Source organism: Balaenoptera physalus (assembly GCF_965194825.1).
Source record: "Balaenoptera physalus genome assembly, chromosome: X".
NCBI lineage: Eukaryota > Metazoa > Chordata > Mammalia > Artiodactyla > Balaenopteridae > Balaenoptera > Balaenoptera physalus.
The window spans coordinates 121974441-121980117 of NC_138903.1; positions in this window are offsets into that span (position 1 = coordinate 121974441).

The window sequence follows — 5677 nt, forward strand, 5'->3', positions numbered from 1 at the left end:
AGGTACAAACTCTACATATGATAAATTAAAAATTAATAGCACCTGCACATGTGTTTATGAACATCCACCTGTCAGGAAAGCTATGCATTTTAACTGTGTTTACCTAATAAGTCCTTCCATTCAGTGTTTGACTTATAATTCAACGAATTTGGTAAAAGCCTAAATGGGCCTTCAGTGTAATATATTCCATTAGTGCATCACTGTCTCTCTGTTTTGAGATATGAGGGAAGGTGTTGAAATTATGTAGTATTTATTTCAAGCACTGTGATAATTAAAGTAGTGCATATAACATGCCACTCTTTTCTGGTTAGTGGGAAACCCAGTTACAAGCATTACAAATGTAAAAGCCGTCCTAAAACAATTGCTGCCTGAATCGATGACCTTCCAGAATATTGACCTAGAGAAGCCACACGCAGATCACCTTTGGCTAGATTTGTTTCTCTCAAGCATCTAGTCACTAAGAGAACAGTGTGGTGGGGTAGTGAGCAAGGACATGCACTTTGAGGTGAACCAGAGCTGGAGCTGCATCCTAGTTTTATCAGTGATGACCTGGTGACCTTGTGACTTTTCTTGAGCCTCGGTAGCTTTATTTGGAAAACAGGGTTATTTCAAGGGTTGACGGAAAGAGCACATATAAAGTGCATAGCTCAGTTTCTGATTCAGAGGGGACATTCAACAAACGTTAGCACACTTTCCCTTCTTCTAGGGGAGCAAAACCCAGATTTAGTGCTCGACCCTACTTTACAGTGTCAGTGGTCATCACAGGAAATCTCAAGAAAGTTCCCAAACAAAAATAGTTTTAGGGCTTCCCTGATGGCACAGTGGTTAAGAATCCGCCTGCCAATGCAGGGGGCATGGGTTCGAGCCCTGGTCCGGGAAGATCCCACATGCCACGGAGCAACTAAGCCCGTGCGCCACAACTACTGAGCCTGTGCTCTAGAGCCCGCGAGCCACAATTACTGAGCCTGCGTGCTGCAACTACTGAAGCCCGCACGCCTAGAGCCCGTGCTCCACAACAAGAGAAGCCACCACAATGAGAAGCCCGAGCACTGCAACAAAGAGTAGCCCCCACTCACTGCAACTAGAGAAAGCCCGTGTGCAGCGACAAAGACCCAACGCAGCCAAAAATAAATAAATAAAATAAATAAATTTATTTAAAAAATAGTTTTATTCAAGCTTCACTTTAGAAGTTAATATTAGAGTTAGAATATCTAGGAGGTGGATGATAGAATGGGTGCATAATAAACTCTGGCATCCCAGAGTTCAAACTACAAAGGAGTTTCTTCTCTGGCAAAGCTTTTTTCAGTAAGGGTCTACACTAAGACATCAGACAGCATCTTTTGTTCATAGTGATGGTGACATGGGCCTGCTCAAATAAGTAACATTTCGCTTGGCCGCTGGCTCATTGGTGAGGAATGACCAAGTTTGCTTACCTTTGTGTGGGCGGACCCACCTAATCCCGGCACCTATGAATATTCAGTAAGTCTTTGTATTTTCACACTAGCAGTTGACCAAAAGTGGTCAACTTTTTTTCTTGGTTTTTAGAGGGACACCTGTAATTCTGCTGGTGCTCGTGTGCTGAAAACTGGGGCCTTAATAGAGAAGGAGAAAGGCGTGCATGAAAGAGGTAGTGCGGGAGAGGAGGCATTTTACACTTGATTAATACCTGGATGCTGGCGCTCTATCAGGATTCTGTGGATTAATCTCCACTTGACCACAGAGATGCTCCTTTAAAATTCCGTGTTTGACGTTAAGTTGGTTACAATCGATGGCCATCCTGCAGTGACTAGTGCAGTTCTCAGCACAGCCCTCTGGAAGAGTTTTATTGATACTTTCTCTCTCTAGATTTGATCTTTACTCCTAATTCTTCATTCATTGCCAGGGAAGAAAATCCCTTCCAAAAGCTTTCTGTGGCAACAACTGGACAATACTGAAGGTTGAGTACTACGGTTTTAATCTAGCTTAGCTGGTGACCATTGCTGGTGGGCTCCTCCATTTCTCGGGGCTTGTGTTTGTTTGTATTGGGGGGACTTCTGCTCGAGTGACACTGCCAGTGTTTCTGCACTCCATCTGGTGGGTGCCATGGGGCAGAAGAACTAGGCATGCCCAGTGCAGTCTCTCCTTTCACATCTGCTCGCCTGCCCAGAGGGTCATTTCTGCCATGCCTACTGGGTAAGCTCTGCACCAAGGATTCGGCAGTGAGCAAGACAAGACTTAGGCCCTTCTCCTCATGAGTCAATACCATTTAGTGAAGAGTCAGACAAGTAAATAAACAAGAAAATGCCATAAAAATAGAGTGTGATAATCCCGGTGGAAGGGGAACACTCCAGGAGCATAGAGGAGGTGCAGCTAACCAACTATCCACTGCATTGTCAAGTGTCAAAAGTCAAGAAGTTTGAATTCAACAAACATTGACTGAGCAACAGATTGGGGCTCGCTCTTGCAGCACATATATTAAGCATCCTTTCCAGGTCAAGCCCTGTGCTAGAAGCTGGTGATATAAGGAAAAATAAGACGCAGTCCATGTTTTTAAGGAGCTCACAGTCTAATGGGGAAAACTTCCAAGTAAGGTAAGACTTTCAGTATAGTGCGGAGATAGGGTTGTGCACAAAGAGCTGTAGGAAAAACAGAGGATGGACCATTAATGTAGTCTGGGGATCAGGGAAGGCTACCCAGAGGAGATAACTCCTGAGCTGATTCTGAAGGGATGAATAGGTTTTAGATGGTTGAAAAATATGGGCCAGGTCAGTCTAGACAGAGGGAGGAGCAGTGTCAAGAGTATGGAGATGGGCCTGAGCATAGAGTGTTCAGGGGTGAAGCTTGGATGCTAAAATGGGGCCAGATAATGAAGGACCATATATGCCATGCTAAGGAACTGGGCAACTTGGACTTGATCCTGTGTGAAAACAAATCAGATGGGGATAAGACTAAAGGCAGTGGTATAAGCTAGGAGAGTACTGGGATATGAAGATCCTAGGGGGAGTTGATGAGGGCCTGAGCTAGGCCAGTAAGAGAACTAAAAGAGAGCAGAGAGATGTGGGCTTGTTAGGGGGGTAGGCTGATGAGTGGCTGACGGGATGTGTGGCTGAGAGAGATGGAGGAATCTACAATGACTCTCAGTTTTCTGGTTTGTGTCCTGCTGGTATTGAGGATATAGAAGGAGCAAGGGTGGTGGAGGTGGGAGGAGCCTGATGAGCTCAAATTTGGACACATCAAATTTGAGGTCTCTCCGTGTCATCCAGTAACTTCCGAAGAAAGAGATTTTGCAAAAGAGACAATGCTTGCTACTTGCTCTCCTTTGCTGATCTAAATTTGTGGTGTGTCTAATGTGGTGATCTTAAAGAGACACAGAAGACTCATCAAAGCAGGCCTGAAACCAAGCATCAAGAACTCTACCTGGTATGGAGTGAAAAAATGGACCTCCTCAGACCCTCCCAACCTGCCCTGTGTCTCGCTGTTTGATGTCCGGGCTATTCTGACGCTGAGAGTGTCTAAGTGGCTGGGCCGCAAAGTACGCTGGGAGGGAGATTACACTGGCAAAATTGTCACAACATGTATTTTTCTTCTCTTTTTTTTAAAAAATAAATTTATTTATTTATTGGCTGTGTTGGGTCTTCGTTGCCGCGTGTGGGCTTTCTCTAGTTGTGCTGAGCAGAGGCTACTCTTCGTTGCGGTGCGCAGGCTTCTCACTGTGGTGGCTTCTCTTGTTGCGGAGCACGGGCTCTAGGCGCACAGGCTTCAGTAGTTGTGGCATGTGGGCTCAGCAGTTGTGGCTCACGGGCTCTAGAGCGCAGGCTCAGTAGTCGTGGCGCACGGGCTTAGTTGCTCCGCGGCATGTGGGATCTTCCCGGACCAGGGCTCGAACCCATGTCCCTGCATTGGCAGGTGGATTATTAACCACTGCACCACCAGGGAAGTCCTTTTTTTTTTTTTTAAACACATTGATTCGGTCCATTTTATTTTATTTATTGGATTGGCCAAAAAGTTCATTCGGGTTTTTCTGTACTATCTTATGGAATCAATATTTTTGGCAGCGCGGCTTGCCGGATCTTAGTTCCCCAACCAGGGATTGAACCTGGGCCCTCGGCAGTGAAAGCATGGAGTCCTAACCACTGGACCTCCAGGGAAGTCCCTGTTTTTCTTTTGACACACATTGTGGCTTCTGTGGTAAATGAACAAAGAATGAACACACACAAGAGAAGAATTGCAGGCCTATGTTCTTCTAAAATGACTTTTGACAGGAATAAAATAGAAGTGATTTTTGCTCTTATTTGTGTCACTTTTTAGATAAGAACTTTACTGAGATATAATTTACGTGCCACGCAACCAAAGCCTCTGATGTCCCTCCTGAGATGGTGCAGCTTTGGGCATGCGCCCAGCCACCCTGGGATAAGAGCGGTTTGAGCGTGGCTCTCTTTGTCTCTTCCCCCTGATATCTCTGTTAAGCTGTCCGCCTCCTGTTCCCCTGCACTAATTTCTGGCTGATTTCTCTACTGTTTTCGGTAATTCTTGGGGCATAACTTACGTCACAGTTTGATTCAATTCAGTTCAGGCAGAGTCAGCTTCAGGATGCAAGTCTTTGAAGTTTGTTTTCATGCCAGAAGTTTGTTTCACTTCTTGGCTGGATTATCTCAGTAAACGATATGGCCTATGGTTTAGCTTCTTGTTCTCATAGAGCTACCAGCCTCCTCTTACTTGCTCACCATCAAAGTCTCCAACGTTTTCTAGAAGACCCTTAAGCTTAAATTTCCACATATTCTTTCAAATTAAGTCAGTTCTTTTGGGGAGCACTTCAGAGCGATCTGTTCTTTTGGACCCACTCTCCCCCTGAGCCATTGCTTTGAGCATTGGATGAGGATGGGAGCCTGTGGTCTTCTCAGTTTCCGTCTCCCAGTGTGGAAACTCTGCCCTACAAGCTGGTAGCAGGTGAGGGTGACCAGGGCCCTAGCATTCTCTCCAAAATGTATAAAGAACTCATATGACTCAATATCACAAAAACAAATAATCTGATTAAAAAATGGACAGAGGATCTGAATAGACATTTTCCCAAAGAAGATACACAGATGGCTAGCATGTGCATGAAAAAGTGCTCAACACCCTTAATCATCAGGGAAATGCAAATCAAAACCACAGTGAGATACCATCTCAAACCTCTTAGAATGGCCATCATCAAAAAGACAAGAGGGGGGCTTCCTTGGTGGCGCAGTGGTTAAGAATCCGCCTGCCAATGCAGGGGACACGGGTTCGAGCCCTGGTCCGGGAAGATCCCACATGCCGCGGAGCAACTAAGCCCGTGCGCCACAACTACTGAGCCTGCGCTCTAGAGCCTGCGAGCCACAAGTACTGAGCCCACGTGCCACAACTACTGAAGCCCGCGCGCCTAGAGCCCGTGCTCCGCAACAAGAGAAGCCACCACAATGAGAAGCCCGCGCACCGCAACAGAGAGTAGCCCCCCGCTCGCCGCAACTAGAGAAAGCCCGCACCCAGCAACGAAGACCCAACATAGCCAAAAATAAATAAATAAAATAAATAAAAAAAAAAAAAAAAAAAAAGACAAGAGGCTTCCCTGGTGGCACAGTGGTTAAGAATCCGCCTGCCAATGCAAGGGACAAGGGTTCAATCCCTGGTCCGGGAAGATGCCACATGCCGCGGAGCAACTAAGCCCGTGCGCCACAAC